This window comes from Herpailurus yagouaroundi, unplaced genomic scaffold, assembly GCF_014898765.1.
Source record: "Herpailurus yagouaroundi ecotype Mexico unplaced genomic scaffold, PumYag 163, whole genome shotgun sequence".
Classification (NCBI taxonomy): domain Eukaryota; kingdom Metazoa; phylum Chordata; class Mammalia; order Carnivora; family Felidae; genus Herpailurus; species Herpailurus yagouaroundi.
In genome coordinates, this window is record NW_024412404.1 from 65,105,888 (window position 1) to 65,122,573 (window position 16,686).

General features: G+C 49.7%; 1 protein-coding gene across 6 annotated transcripts in view; it reads left to right on the top strand.

The window, feature by feature from the left end:
* Nucleotides 1–16,686, top strand: part of MGMT (O-6-methylguanine-DNA methyltransferase) — a 303,642-nt gene that overhangs the window by 147,220 nt on the left and 139,736 nt on the right. The gene's annotated exons all lie outside the window — the stretch shown is intronic.

Consider the following 16,686-nt stretch of genomic DNA (forward strand, 5'->3'; position numbering starts at 1 on the left):
CCTGCTTCGGATTCTGTGTCTGCCTCTCTCTCTCTGCCCCTCCCCTGCTCATGGGCTGTCTGTGTCTCAAAAATAAAAATATTTTTAAAATTTTTAAAAAAGGAAAGGCTCAGAAGCTTGGCTGTAAAAAGAGTTGGAAATACAGAGGCAGCAAGACTCTAAGCGACTTCTGTGCCACTGAGTTTGGCTGTTGCAAAGCAAGGTGAGTAGAAGGCTACAGGCAGATGAGGGCCTTCACTTTGGAGGCATTTCCATTTATGGGAAGCTGCTGTGGGCGTTATTGTGGAATACGCTTCAGACGTATTTAAATACTCTAGCTGGAGTCACAGTCTGTATGTGAATTAGGATTTTCAAAGAGTTAGAATGTATGAAAATATTTTTAACATTTAGGTGGTACTGATGATTCAGGACAGTACAATTCACTAATAATTTCACCTCAATCTTTGTAAATATCAGTGTTAAAGTCAGAGGCCTTAAAATACTTTGCAGGGCCCTATGTGATTTGCTGATCTGTTCCCAACCCTTCCCTGAACTCCTCCCCTCTCACTTCTCTACTGCTCTGCTCCAGCAGAGCCTTCTGGCCATTCTTCCCAGTTGCCAGGAACACTCCACCCCAGGGCCTTTGCACATATTGTCCCCTCTGCCTGGAACACCGGACCCCATACCATCTGGACGGATGCTCATCATTAGTTCTCTGCCAGGTGCGGTAATGACCCGCATCCCCACCGTAGCACCGTGGCTCTCTGTTTCCTTCTGTGTAACCGTCTGCAGCAGGAGTTTGTGGACTGTGGCTAGAGCCTGGCGCCTGTTTCTGTAAATGCAGTTGTTCTAGAACACAGTCGTGAATGTATGTGTGGCCATTTTTCGCTACAAGGCCAAAGGTGAGTAGTTGGAACAGATGGGGCGGCCTGCCAGCCCGGAACGTGTGGGGTCTGGCCCTGTGGGAAAGCACAGGACCCTGATCTAGTATGACGCCTTGGCGCATTTGTTTGCCCATCTCTCCCGCTAGACTACAACCTCTGTAAAGGGGTCCCCTCTGGCTCGCTGCTGTGTCTGTAGGGGCCGGAGCAGTATGTGCACACAGTAGGTACCAGAGGAACCAGTGAACAAATGCACTAAGAAGACAGCGGGCAGGGGTTCACTTTGCCTCTGTGTCTTAGGCTTTGGTATTTCGGCCGTTGGGGAGGTTTCATTTTGCGGTCCTTACAGCGCGCAGAAGGAACACGTGCATGAGATCACAGCGGTGGAGGGGGCGTGTCTGAGTTCCGTAGAAACGCTCAGATGCCGAGTTGCATGGAAACCGTGTATTGGGAGGAGTCCTGAGGTGCTCCCTGTAAACAAGTGTGAAAGACAAGACTGGCTGGGGACCAGGCAGGCCTGTGCTGTGACCTGGAGCTGAGGTCGCAGCCCACGGAGGGGCTTTCAGTGTCTTCCCCGGTTGAGGCCAGGGGCCCAGGCCTTGGTTCTCCCCGCTCCAGCCAGCCTTGGCCCCCAGCTGTGGAGGAGACGCCTCTCCCTCACAGGCAGTGGGGAAGGATGTGGCCATGGGCCCTCCGGAGCTCTGGGGTACGATGGAACAGCCCCGGAAAGGGGTCCAAGCTGGCGCCACTGTTGAAGGGTTGGGGTAAAACCTGATCTTCGTGTCATTTTATGCCTGCTAATGGGTGTGTCAGACCAGGAGCATTTGTTGTTATGTGCAAGGTCCCACAGCAAGTTAGTAGCAGGCTTGGGCCGTTGGAAATGTTCGTTTCCCCACAGCCCTGCTGAGAGGGGGCCCCCATACGAACGCACACAATAACCCGAGGAGCCATGCTAACCAGAAAGGCCACTGACTTTCAACTTCTGAGGGTAGACAAAGAGTACTCGCCATCACACTATTCTGGAACAGTCGCTCAGGCCATATGGGTAAGGAAACCCTCCATTTGGGTTTTAGGGGGCCCAGGACCCACACTCTGGCTCTGAGCACGTCCGGGCTCCTGTTCTGTCGCTGCCGGCCCCGTGCCGTCTGGAGCAGCGCTCCGACTCTGTCCCCGTGTGATTCTGGCCAAAGCCGTGGTAACATCCTGTAACGTTGTTTGGTCCATGCTTAAAATGGTTACACACCATATCATAACTGAGTTCAGACGCATTGCTGCAGACCTCCTCAGGGGCTAGTCTGTCTAAAACATGATTTGTACTTTTAAGTCCCTGTGCACACTGGGGTAGGGAAACCATACCCCAAGCTGTTTGGGGGTATTACGGTAGTGGGAGATTGGAACCAGCTAGGGTCTACAGGGTCTATTCTGAAAGGTTCACATGGAAATACATTGTTCTTTAATACCCTGGGCCCAACACGGGGAGAGATCCTGGAGGACTGGTGTGCAGAAGAAAACCCAGAGGGTGTTGTTGTGAAGGGAATGCTCTCTGCTCCCCAATGACTGACGTCACAAACAGCGGAGAGCTACTCAGTCTGGCTCTTGCCTGTGACTCTAACCTTGGCCTGCGTGAACCACGTTGAGCTCTGTTGCCAGAGATGGTGCCCCCCACACCCTGCTTGTGCTTCTGCTTCATTCGGGGTGGGGGGCAGGAGCACCCCCGTGTCTCACTTGCCCTCTGAGCTTCCCCATGTCTTGGAAAAGGTTGCTGCCACCCAGGGGTCTGGAGTATGGTTGGGCGGACCCCCGAACGTGCCACGCCATTAAAACATCCTCTTTTGGTTTGAAGTTGTATTTTGAATTCATCTCTATGAGATACCTGTGTTCTAATTTTTTTTTTAAAAAAAAGTGCCATTAAAATGATTGCATACCTCCCCCCCACCCCCCGCCCCTGTTACACCGTTCAGGTGAAACTGGCTGCAAAGGTCGAGGGGGGAGGGTTCTGCTGCTCGGGGGGGTGGGGTGGGGTGGGGAGCTTCGTCAGGCCCCTGCTGTTGTCACCTGTGTCCTGTGATTTCTAGTCTAGACACGTGGAAATGCCCAGAGCCCCAGTGCCTCCCTGATTTCACTCCCTGCTCCAACCTGGTTGCCTTCTGTGCATGAGGGAGCACGTGGCTGGGAAAAATGACCAGTGTCCACTACTTAGCATGTAACTGATGGTGGGCAAGTGGGAGTTTTCTGTTGTGAATCTGCAGCCCACAAAATCCACCGTCTTCGCGTATTTCAGCACACGGTTCTGTGCCACGATGTGCATTACCTACCGTCACCGTCCGCCTTCAGCACGTTCGTCTTCCCACACTGGAGCTCTGTCCCCGTTGAACACGCGCTCCCCGTCCTGCACCCCGTCACCCCCGCCCCTTGGGGATTTCCGCTCGTCTGGGGACCTCCGAGGAATGGGATCACCGTGTTTGTCCTTCACGTCTGGCCTTTCTCAGGATCTTGTTGTCAAGGTCCGTCCCTGCTGTACCCTGTGTCCGAATGTCCTTCCACCCATTTTCAGGCTGGTTAGCGGTGTGCTTCCTCAGTGAGCATTTTCTAGGTGGGAAACGCGTCTCCGTGTGCCCGGATTTACCCGGCGTGCGGTGCCCGGCGTGTCTGAGCCCGGGAGCCCTCCCCTGTCCCCGCGCCAGCCCGGCCTCTTTGTGTGGGTCTGTCAGGCAGCCTCACCCTGACACACGGACGCATCGGCTAGTTTTTCTCCTTCAGATCAGCGGCCTCGGACAGCTTGTGTTTCTTTGGCAGCCGTTTCAGCCTGCTCTGTCTTGTCATTTTAGAGTTCAATATTTGCTGCTCTGAAGGAAAAAACGGGGATGGGTCGGACCATTGTACTTGGTCTCTTGACCTCGGTGTTGCCCATGAGCAGTGAAGGATAACTTTTGACGAGCCGTGTCAGATGTGACAGGCAATCTAGTTGGGTTGAGTGGAAATGTGCTGTACAAGTTTGAAGCCTTGGTTGGGGGCAGTTTTCTGGTGTTCAATGCATTTAAATTGACACCAGACTTCAGTATGTTGTTCATTCCAGGCTCCATACTGGAGGCTCACGTTTCTTAAATGTGGCTAAGAAACGGCCTCTGCAGCATTTCCAGAGTGTTCCTGCATATTCTCCAGCACTCTGTTTACATTCCCAGCCTCCACGGTGCTTTTTTTCTTACCCCCTCTGTATTTTAAACCTTACTTCTGAAGTGATTTTTTTTTGCTTTCAGTTGAATAGACACTTGTGGGGTTGTGTGTGTGTGTGTGTGTGTGTGTGTGTAATGGAGAGGAGGAGGATGACTGTGCACTCCTTGTTTGGACCTCAGCTCGCCTTCCCGTCGTTTAGAGTGAGACGCCTGCGTCGGTGGCTGTGGTTTTAAGGGGAAGCCATTTCCCACTTGTCTCTCTGTCAGAAATTGTTTTAATTTCGGTTGTAAAACAAAAACCGTCAATCAGCAGACGTTCTTGCCACCGGCCCCCCCAGCCACCTCCCTGCCAGGGCCGGGGACTTTGCCACGGTGTGGGGCCTTGAGTGTTCCTTGGCTGCGTCCAGGCTGTGGCTCCCTTCTTTCCCTCCATGTAGTATTCCAGGGTGCGGTCTGTCATTCAGACCTCCCAGCTTGTGAGGCGAATTATCTGTGCGTAGTGCCCAGGGTCCGCCCAGGGGTGGTGGGCAGAAGTCTCTGTTGTTGAGAACTGCCCATGGCGGAGTTTGTTTCCGGAGAAAATCGTCTCTGGCTTCAGTCTAGCATGTTCCGGAACACGCCTCCCACTCTGGGAAGCTTCCTTAACCCCAGTGCAAGCGGTGTCCAGTCCCTGGTAGGCAGCCTGGGTCACTGTGGTCGGCATGGTTTCCAGGAGGGCAGCTCCATAGAGACGGCCGCGACGGTGGGCAAGCGCCCTGGGTATCCATCCGTCCCTCCCGGCATGGCATGACGTCGCCTCCACTCCGGAGAAGGTGAGCTGGGCTCCAGGGTGTAGAGCCTTCGTGTAGGGGCCTCACCGTCGAGCTGCTGAAGAGAGAAGCGCTGCGGGGTCCCAGAATGAGGGTCCGCCGTGGAATGTGCCAGACTGGGAGGAGGGATGAGGCTTCCGTGTGTTGAGGAATCTTTCGTTGGCAGCTGGACGAGTGGCTGCTTCTGCAGTTAGCCTGACGTGCTCAGCTTCCTCCTCTAGTCGTGTGAGGGTTTGTATCAGGAGGAACATTTGGTAGAAGTTAACAAAGGCTGTGGAACACGGTCCCCGGGAGGCAGAGTGTGGGTGAGGCCACGGCCGTGATCGGCATTTCTGACACAGAAGACGGTGCACGGTGGGGAGGGGGCTCCCACTGGGGAGCGGAGGTGCCTGCCTCCCTCTCCCACCTGCCCCGCGCGTATCACGGCGCCTCAAGACCTAGGCAGGTGGAGGGTGAGGGTGGGGAGGGGCCGGAGGGACAGCGGCAGGTGCTTTCAGGAACCCAGGGGGGACAAAGCCGGGACAGGTGAGGGAGGAGGAGGAGGAGGGGTTGGGAGATGATGTGGGACGCCCGGCTTCTGTCGTACAACCCCTGAATCGGTTTGGCAGGGAAGGCCGTTGGTCTCCTTTGGTGGCTGTCCACCGTGAACCCATCCATGCCTGTCCCCTCTCGGGAACACAAAGAGTTCCCGGCAGGGCTCCTTCCTGTCCTGTGGAGCCCGTGTTTGTGCCTCCCAGCAGGCCTCAGAGACCTGCGGTGTTCTCCAGCCACCCCGCCAGGCCTGCCCCGGGCATTGCCTCGCCGGCACCCCGTGTCTCTCAGGGGTTGTCCCTGGGGAGCCCCAGGGCCCCTCCTCGTGCTGAGCGGCAGCGTGTAAGCTCCAGCGGAGGGCCGCGGTCGTTCCACTCGTCAGGGTGACAGCACGTGCGGGGTCTCCTGGGAGCCTGGTGTCCGCTGGGGAATGTTCTAGAGGGAGAAAGCCCAGTCCTCTCTGGTTGTTTACCAATAACTGCAAGGTGGGGCAGGGAAGCCATTTTCCCTCTGCTCACCCGGGGTGGTGGTAGCCGTCCACACTCAGGAAGGTGGTTCTGGTTCTGCTGGACTGATCAGTACAGGAAGCTGGCCCCGCCTCCAGGGCGAGCATCCTGCCCTTGTAGGGCCGGAACTCACCAGCAGGGTGGCGCGTGAGCCGTGGAGAGCAGGCCTCCTTCGCCCTGTGAGGTAGCCGCCCCGCAGACCCCCGGCGGGCGCCGGGCCCTCCTGGGGACTCCGCCGGCCCCGTGGGCGCCTCAGTGATTTCCGGTGTGAGCGTTGCCGCATTTCCTCGGGCTGCCCCATTTGTGCCCAGGATCGGGTTAGCCCTGTTGTGGCAGAGGAAAAGAAGTCAGGCTTACTTGGAGTTGACAGAACTTGATGTCCCTAGGAGACTTCTGAAAAGGGCTCTTTTCCTCTTTAGAAAGGGATTGTTCTGTTTTTAATGGATTTTTTTTTTTTCATTCCCTTGAGCTTTCACTTGATTGAGTGATGGCATATGCTAAGCCCTGTGGCACATCTCACACCCACAGCAGTGGACAGACAGATGTGGTTACTTTGTGCATGGGGCTCACAGTCCTGTAGGAGGAATCACAGTTAACCAATTAACTGTTCTAAGCTGAGCAAGTGCGAACTGTCGGGTGCTATGGAAGCATAACCTTGTCTGTGGAGGGGTTGGGTAGAGACGGCTCCCTGGGAAGGGGCGAGTCGGCTGGGCCCAGGGGAGGATGAGCCATGCAGACCGGGGCAGCGGAGTGATGGGAGCAGCATGTCCAAGCGGAGTTCACCTCCACACCGGACACCAGGGGTGTGCCAGGGGCAGTCCACAAGTAAGCCATTGCTCTTGGCTTTGGACACTTCCTGTTTTGATCTCTTCTTTGGGCCTGTTCTGCACAGAGGAGCAAAAAGAGAGCAGGGAAGGAGATTTTCAGAGGGAGATCCTTGATCCTGCATTTGCCAGTTTCCTCAAGATTCACTCGGATCTTTTGCAGTGTTCCAGTGCGTATTTCCTGAGAGTAACCCTTACGTAACCACAGTGCAGTGATCTAACCGGGACGTTCACCATCCCAACAGTGGCATGTGATCCACAGCCAGGTCGGGCTCCTCTCCCAGCCCAGGGGTCTCTCTGGGCTCCCCCAGAACAGGGTCCGCTCCGTTATCACATGAGGTTAGTAAGTGTTAGTTTGTCCTATCCCTTTGTCTCCTCCAGTCTGGTAGTTTCTTAGTTTTTCTTTGTGACCTTGAAACATTTGGAGCATAGACGCTGGTGAAAGCATAGAGTCTCTTTGCATGGGGGTATCTGTTGCACAGTCACTTTCGGGCAGGCCGCCCATGGAGGCGATGTCACGTCCTCGTCAGTACACCTGCCACTTAATCCCCACATTGGGGGTGTCGATTTTGATAACTCAGTGTGGTAGGCGCCCACTGCAAAGTGACAGTTATTCCTATGTAATTAACAAATACGGTTAGTAAGTTCAAAGGTACTTGGAAATCACACAGGTCTTTGCTCTGGAAGGCCCCCCTCGCTGGATTTTCCACGCACGGATGAATCAGAGCCCGCCATCTCTCCTGTGTGCATGGGGTGGCATTCTTCTGTAAGCCATGAGCCAGTCGTTGATGAATGCATACCAGTGGACCTCTCATATGCTGCAGCTCATTACTGTAAATGTTGTTGCTCAGATCACCCCAGGGTGGCCAGTGGGGCACTTGTGGAAGGTTCTCGTCCTGCTCGTGTCCCTCCTGTTCTTGGAGCATGTCCTTTGTGTTGGGTGCTAAGAGATAACCGAGGTTTATCCACTGTTCTCCCCACCTCTGCTCTGATCCAGCCTTTCCTCTGTGGAATCCTGGTTCACTCTGGAAAGCTGCATTTAGCAGATGGAATTGACACACCTGTGCAAGGTGTGTCCTTGCTGTGAGTGCTGGTGCCTCCAGACCGGGTTCTCCCTGTCTTTTTGTCTTCACTGACATTTTCCCTAAGCACACAGCCTCCCCACATGGAATTTTAACACCATGGGTATGCTGTGTTCCAGCTTATGTATTGGGGCTCTTTGGAAGGCCTTAAACCTTCGGAACATCAAAGACTTTTTTCGTTCCTGCCCCACAAAGAAGCAGTTGTTGCCCCTTGAGGTCGATATCACCCCATGTGGGACTTTATGCTCAAGACCTTTCCAGCCAAAAGAGTTCAGGAAGGTATGTCTGTATGCACGCGTGTATGTGTGCCCGTTACGTACCCGGCTCTCTTACTCTGTACGGTTACCGCAAACCATGAGTTTCCAACCTACCCTTAATTCCAGCTCAGTCTCTCAAAAGCAGACTTTAGATGTGCCCTCTCCATATTTGTAACTTTTTTCTGTAATAGAAATATGGTTCTCATTATTCTCAATCGTTACCCCACGATTTGAATATAAAAAGCATAGTTTCAGCATTTGAAGAGCACGCACGGCTTATGCAAACCTACTAGCTCGATTTCAATTATCTGTTACGTTTTTAAAAATCGCCTTTATTGAGGTGTAATTCACCTAAAAGTCCACATCAAGGGTACAGTTGAATGAATTTTGACAAATGGATACGTTTCTTCAGCCACCAGTATACAACCCAGGTAAGGAACAGGTAGGTCTCTGTCACCCAGAGGATTCCTTTGGGTCTGCCCATTCGGTCAAAACCCATATTCCTGGCTCTAGGTAATCGTTAATTTATTAGATTTGTCTTCCCCGAAGTTGCATACAAATGGAGTCATGAAGCGTGTTTTTTGTGTCTACGTTATTTCATGTGGCTTCATGGTACCCGTCTGTGTTGGCGCATTGTGTCAGCAGTAGGTTCCTTATTGCTGAGTAGCATTCTGTTTTATGGGGAAGCAAAACTTGTTTTCCATTTTCCTGTTGATGGACGCTTGGCTGCGATTGCCAGTTTGGGCTGTTTATGAATAGGGCCGGCACGAGCATGCCGTGTGGACGTGTTTACGTGGGCGCGTGCTCTCAGGTACCCTGAGTAAATGCCCAGTAGTGGGGCCGCACTAGGAGCCGGCAAGCAGGTTTGACTTGGGGAGAACCTACCGGATGTCTTCAGAGCGGGTTTCCAGTCCTCCACCCCCACCGGTAACGTGTAAGACTTGTGGTTGCTCCACATCCTGTCAGCACTTGGTTTTGCCGGTTTTGTAATTTTAGCCATTGGACCAGGATTCAGTGGACTGCCACTTACCTTCTTTTGCATCCGCCTCGTAACTGAGAAGTCGAGCGTCTTTTCGAGGCTTGTTGGCCATTCTTTCCCAAGGCGTTTTCTTCATCTTTTCCTCCCATTTTTAAAATTGGGTCGTTCCTTAATCAAATTCTAAAAAATTTCTTTGGTATCCTGCATGTAAGTTCTTTGCCAGATATACGTAGATTGAGAATGTAGCCTCTCTGTGCCCTTGTCTTTCTCTTCGCAGCGTCCTTTTAGAGCAGAATTGTCAATTTCTAAGAGGTGTGTTCTGTCACAGGGGGAGGGGTATGGTTTGCACTTCGTCTCCTATCTAAGAAATTCTTACACCAAACCCACAATACTTTCCGCTTACCTTTTGTTTTGTATATTCGATAACTTTAAATCTGTGATCCATTTTGGTTAATTTTCGTGTGTGATATGTGGTTCGTTTTCTTCCATGAGGGTATACAGCACCTTCACTCAAACGGCTTTTTGTCAGATGGACCGTATACGCGTGGGTCTCTTCCACGTCTGTCCCTCCACGTACGTCAGGGCTCCACCGCCCTGCTGTGAGTGGCAAGTCTTACGCCCTGGACCGAAGGTCTCCCAAATTTGGTCCCTCTCAATACTCTCTGTCCTTTGCTTTTCCACTTTGGGATAAACTTCTTAATTTACACCCCCCCAGTACCCAATGTGATTTTAATGGGCATTGCATTGAGTCTATACATAGATCAGTTTGGAGAGAGACTCCACAATTTGGAGTCTCCGTCTGTGATCTATGATTATAGTCTATTTGTCATTTATAATGTATCTCAACATGGTTTTGTCATCTTTTGGTGTCCAAGTCTTTTACGTATATTCTTAATTATATCCAGAAGTGTTACATGTTTTTTGATTCTTTATAAATGTTGTCTTTTTACTTGTTTCAAATTTTTCTTTCCCTGTGACTAGAAGTATAGGAGCTTCTTGTAAATCTGTTGTGCATCCTGTGAACTTGCTAACATACTTGTTCTAGTAGCATTTTTGAAGGTTCTTCTAGAGTCTTCTGTGTCTGTGATTATTGTGTCTGAGAATAGTGTCATTTATTTGTAGTTTGCATGCCTTTTCTTTTTTCGTGGGTTATTGTACTTGCTTGGCTGGAATCTCCGTATCATGTTGAGCAGGCATGATGAAAGAGGAAAATACCCAGTGTCTTACCATTATATATAAAGATAGGTACTTTGTACGTTCCCTTTGTCAGATTGAAGGAGTCTGTTTTTAGAGGCTGGGAGTTTTGTCATGGAAGGGTGTATAATTTTGTCACATTTTTTTCTTTGCATCTATTGAAACGTTTGTGTGGTTTTTGTCTTTTATTGTATTAATATGGGAAATACATTGCTTTTTCTAGTGTTTAACAAAGCTTGCCTGCTTGTAATAAATGCCCTTTGCCTTGAAAAACAAACACACACACAGACCTCCCCACCTTCTCCTCTGTGTGTATATATAATTCCAACGTGATTTCTTTGTATGTGAAAATAACACTGGCATGTATTTGCTAATATTTCAAAAAGTATTGTGCCTGCTCAGGAGGGATATTTGTCTGTTTTCTTTCGATAGCTTTTTCAGGCTTCATTACTAGTGTAGCGTTGTCCTCGTAAAACAAGCTGGGAAGTGTTTCCTCTTAGTCTTCTGTTTAGAAGTGCTTGTTTAGGATTGGTATTTTTTCCTTAAATGTTTGGTAGGACCTGGGCCTGGAATTTTGTTTATAGGAAGGTTATTAACTGTTCAATATGTAAACTAGATAAAATGCTTCTCAGATTTTCTTTCGTTATGAGTCCATTTCGGTAATTGGTCTTTCAGAGAGCTTGTCCATTCATGGAAGTTGCACTTACTGGCACTAATTAATTGTTCTTGACACTCCATCATCCTGTTATCTCTTTAAAGTCTGGTGGGTTGGCCGTGATATCCCCGTTCTGTGCTGATTTTCATCCCTGATTTAGTATTTCCTTCTTTTCCTCTTTCCAGATGAGTCTTGTTAGAGGTTTCTGAATTTTCTCAAATCTTTTCACGTACCAGTTTTTTCCTCCCCCCCCCTTTTTTTTTTTTTTTGGTTTTATATTTTGATTTCTATTCTTTGGATTTAATTTTTGCTCTTTCTGATGTTCTAAGTTAGAAGCTTGTGTGATTGGTAGTGGACTTGATTTTGTAACCTAAGTGTTCCAGACTCTGCCGTGCCCTGTGAGCAGTGTTGCGGCCGCGTCCCGCACATTCTGATCTGGTTGGGTTTGGTGATTATTCACTTTGAAATACTCCACAATTTCCACTGTGATTCCATCTTTGACCCATGGGCTGTATAGAAATGTGGTGTTTAATTTCCAAACACAGTGTGTCAACACGTGTTCTCTGCGCGTTTGGAGGACATGTCCTTGTGTTGGTGGCGTCTTCTCTAAATGTGTGCTGGGCCAGGTTGTTCCTGTCGTCCGGGTCTTCTGTGCCTTCCTGGTCTGTCTTGTTCTAATGGTAACCAAGAAAGGAGCATTGGAATCTCTTGTTACAGGTTTGGGTTTCTCCATCTAGTTCTGCCAGTGTTCGCTTCCTGTATTTTGAAGATTTGTTGTGAGGTGCTTAATCGTCTAGGATTATGATGTTCTCGTGATCAAGGGCATCTGGGTGCCTCAGTTGGTTGAGCGTCTGACTTTGGCCAGGTCATGATCTCACAGTTCCTGAGTTCAAGCCCCGCGTTGAGCTCTGTGCTGACTCTTCAGAGCCTGGAGCCTGCTTCGGATTCTGTCTCTCTCTGTGTCCCTCCCCTGCTCATTCTGTGTTTGTCTGTCTGTCTGTCTCTCTCAAAAATAAATAAACACTAAAAAATTTTTTTAAAGTTTTGTTTTCTTAATCAGTTCACTCCCTAACATTATGCAGTGCCCCTCTTTATCGCCAGTAACATTTCTCATTCTGAAGTTAAACTGGTCTGATGTTAATATTGCCAGCTGTCGTATGGTCCATCTGTGTGCGGTATACCCTTCTCCATGCTTCTCAACCTGTTGCTTTATTTTACGGTTTCTTGAAGCCAGGATATAGTTTTCAAGCCTGCCAATCTCTGCCTTTTATGTGAAATGCTATATGTAATGTATCCATCGGTGTGGATGAGGTTACTCCACCATCTTGCTGTTTTGTATTTGTACCATTTGTTCTTGGTTCCCTTTTCCCCTAATTTCCTACTGTAATTGCGTACTTCGCATGGTTCCATTTTAGTCCGATTGCCTCACTAGCTCTACCTCTTTCAAAGTAGTAGTTGGTCTTGCACAGAACCATCTATTAGAGTTTCCAGCAACGATGAAATGTGCTGTCATACACCAGTCATTATGATGGGCACGGGCCACCTGTGGCTCTTGAGCACGGGACATACAGCTAGGACAGCTGTGGGGGTCGATACTTATATTTAATTTGGAATATTTAAATAGCAGTAGCCACAGAGGACAGTTGCTAGTACATTGGACAGTGGCCTTGGGGGGCACAGTATACATCCTTAATCCCTCACGATCTACTTTGAAACGATATTCTGTGCTTTCACACATGATACAAGGATTTCACGACCATAATCTTCACTGTCCTTTGTACCTGTATTGTTGTGGGTTTTCCATCTCCATGTTATAAACTCCAGAGTATGTAGTTGCTGTTCTCGCTTTAAACAGTCCATTGGTTAGAAGTAATTAGAATAGAAATTGAAGGGGCGCCTGGGTGGCTCGGTCGGTTAAGCGTCCGGCTTCGGCTCGGGTCATGATCTCACGGTCCGTGAGTTCGAGCCCCACGTCGGGCTCTGTGCTGACCGCTCAGAGCCTGGAGCCTGTTTCAGATTCTGTGTCTCCCTTTCTCTCTGCCCCTCCCCTGTTCATGCTCTGTCTCCCTCTGTCTCAAAAATAAATAAACGTTAAAAAAAAATTAAAAAAAAAAGAATAGAAATTGAAGATGAGCAAATACTCTGTATTTACCTCTTACGACCTAAATATTTTGGAAGGCCACAGGAAGGGCTTAAGTGGCTTCATCAGATGGCTCTGTTTTAATTTGGGGGAGGGGGACAGAGGAGCCCACGAAAAGCAGGTCAGCTGGGAGGCCAGAAACAGGGTAGGGAGAAGAGAAGGTGTCAAGAAATAGCAGAAGCTGGGATCTGTCTGGGAGTCTGCTGTTTCGGTTACTAGGAGCTGTTCGTAAAGGGTGTCCTGGCTCTTGGAGAGTGTTCTCCCTCATCCTCATCGGTGCTGTTTCCTATCCTGTTTGCTTTTCAAAAACCGTTACGGATATTAAAGTCATACCCATGTGCCTAATTTTAATTAGAAAGTGTTGATTCATTGTGAGTTTTGTGAGCCATCTTGCCTGTTAATAGAAGCTGTCTAACTTTTAGAAGGTGCAGTCTACTAAGAGGGCAAGACAAAATGAAATACAGAGGCGATGATTTTTACGAGTCATTGTGTCTATCCAGTTCAAGAGTCGTGATTGACTGTAACATATGGAATCGGTTGTTTCACAGCATTTGATGAGGAGCCGTGGTTTGTGGCACAGACTTGCTGCGTTCCCCTGTGCCACCCTGTTGGTGCCCTGTAGATGGGGTGATTGCTGTTACCCCTGGACTCGTGAGTTCCCTGCAGTGTGGGTTTTTCTCATCCTTGCATCAGATTTTACCAGGTTTGGGCTTTTAGGCAGAGATACGGTTCCACTCTGAAAGCTCTGGAAATAATTCTCAGATTGCATGTTTATCTCCATGTTGACAACCAGGTTGTTTGCCTTGAAATTAAATGATGGTATTGTAAACTATCAGTGGAATAATCAATCGTGGGACGTAATGCTCTCTAGTTTACACAGTGTTGAATACTATAAATATCTAATATAACGTTACCTCCTTGATTGAATTCCTTGTGATTTCACACAGGTGGGATTAGTGTTAAAGTGTACACAGAGCTATGGTAACTGCTGTCAGGAGATTTCAATTATTAATTGCTGATTTCAGAGAGTTAATTTATTTTTAATGTCCAATAACATTACATAGTCTTGTCTTTTTCTTTTTCTTGTGCTTAACTGTTTAAGTAAGTTCTGGATCATACCGAGCCTCATTTGGATGCAGACTCATTAAGAGTATGACGCTGACTTTTCAGCAAGTGGCTTATTTAAGTTTCAGGACCAGGAAAGTGGCGGGCCTGGGTGGTCACGTAGCTTGAATGAAATCTAAGCAGCCGCTGCAGTGGTGAGTGATGTCCCACTTTTGGATGTGAGCAGAGCCCCCATTTAGGGGACAGGTGGGGTCGTTGTGGGCACAGGTGAGAGCCTGGGAAGCGATCTGCCCTGCATCCTGCTCCTGCGTTCGGCCAGGACCCCAGCCACAGCCGAGACTCAGCCAGCACGTGGTCCCTGTGTACCTGCCTCCTTGCACAGCGGTTTCCTCATAACTTGTTAGTGTGCAGTTAACCAGCGCCGTGTAGCTCACAGAACGGAACGCTTTGCTGACATGAGCGAACTTACCTTGTGGCCTCTACCCCTCAGGAGTATAAAATCTGGTGAGGAGGAGAAGGCCCCTCTTCCTGTGACTGGCGTTTGGGGGCGGTGCAGTAATGACACCTGGGTTGGAGGAGAGCCCCGTGGCGAGAGAGGAGGCTGGGTTTCTGGCCCACATGGTCCGCTGATGGAGTATGAGCCTGGCTGACTTCTAGAACGGGGCCGTAGATCTCGTCTGTGCCTGGGGCCCTTGGATTTGGTCTTCAGTTCCCGACGCGTCACCCTTAGACGGGTGCCTGCGTTGCCACGTGTTCCTGCTCAAGAAACAACTGTTCTCATATGCCCACAAAGATGCAGTTATGTGTGCCTTGGGTCAGAGCCACTGAGTACCCCCTTCCTAGTGCCATGTTGCCCTGAGGGTACCTCCCCAAAGCCCCCCCCCCCCCCACTGCTTCTGCCTTCTCGGTCCTGCTTAGCCTCAGGCTCACCTCACTTTGGGGAGCTGGCGCCCACGGGGGCTGCAGGCCCTCAACAAACCCGTTCCGTTTGCTCGTCAGGCATTTTCCACGTGCGGGGGCATCCTGTCCTTTCCTTTGAATTTCTGCGCCCTGTCCGACGTTAACATTGAGCAGCAGAGGGACCATGTCCAGGCCTCCCCCATCTTTCTCAGGACAGGCCCCAGCGGTGCCCAAACACATCCCGCTCCCCTGAGAGAGCAGCCCACCAAAGAAGAACAAACCTGGCCTGGTGAGGTTCCCTGTGGCTGTCGCTGGGACTGTGTGAGGACCCCAGGCCCTGTGCTTCCGGAGGACCAGCAAGGGCCAGGTGGGAGGAGGTGGGGAATAAAGTTGTAGAACTGTAAGGTTCTTATGTTCTAAAGCAGTCACACGTTCTCCGTGTAGCAAAACTTGAGGGATGTAGGCCTTTTCTCCACATCCCTCATCTGTGAAAACAGTTGTCTAAAAAACAGAAAGTTAATGAAATAATGCACGTGATTGGTTTACCCACCAGAAAGCAGGGGCTTGGGGAAGCCAAAAAGAACAGATAACAGAGGAGGCCAGTAGGACACGAAGAATGAGGGGCACCTGGGTGGCTCAGTCAGTGAAGCATCCGACTCTTGATTTCGCTCAGGTCATGATCTCCCAGTTCGTGAGTTCAAGCCCGTGGTGGGCTCTGCACGGACAGCATGGAGCCTGCTTGGGATTCTCTCTGTCTCTCTCTCTCCTGCTCACAACTCCATGTCTCTCTCTCTCTCTCTCTCTCTCTCTCTCTCTCTCTCTCTCTCCCACTCCCAAAATAAATAAACTTAAAAAAAAAAAAAAAAGGATGCAAAGAGCAAGATGATATGTTCCAGCCACAGCATTGTGTCAGATGTCTGTGGGTTAAATAAGTGTCTGGATTAAAAGTCAGTGGTGGTCCCATTGGGTCAGACCACAGCCGCACTGTAAATGCAGAAGAAAAAAGACACAGGGTCCACCCTGGGCTGTGAACAGCAGAGTCAGGGTAGCCGTGACCTTCAAGGAGGGAGAAGGAAACGGTAAGAACAGGCAGGCGTCCGTGAAACAGAAGGTGGCATAAGCTACATATTCACCCAAGTTGTATGTTTAGAAAGATCTGTAAACTTTGTAATACCCAGTCACACTGAGCACGGAAGAAAAACACCGAGTGATGAGAAACGTAGAAAAATGTAGCTCCCTAAAAATTCCACAGATGTTAAGAGATAAGAGGATATCATTTAAAACTTGGTGATAAATTTGGCAATTAAGATGAAATGAGCAAATTTCCTCTCAGATCTGAACTGAATTTAAAGAAGTTGAACATTAAAAAAAACTTCCCTCAAAGAAAAATCCAGGCCCATACGGCTTCACCACTGAGCTTTCTCCAACGTTTGGGGAAGGAGCGATGCTCACGTTCGCCCTTTCGAGGCTCCGTGAAGGAGCACGCTCCCGGCTCGTTGGGGGACACCAGCATACCCGGGACATCAGGTCTGGAAAGCATGCGAGGTGGAAACCACAGGCCAGTATCAAAAACCCAGATGCAGAAACCCCAGTAGAAGAGAAGTCCGTTCGGCACGTGAGGCCTACGCCAGTAACGCAAGGTTGAATTTAACTTCAAGAAACAGGTGTCATCGTGCACATTCAGAGGAGAAAAAACTCTATGGTGGTTACA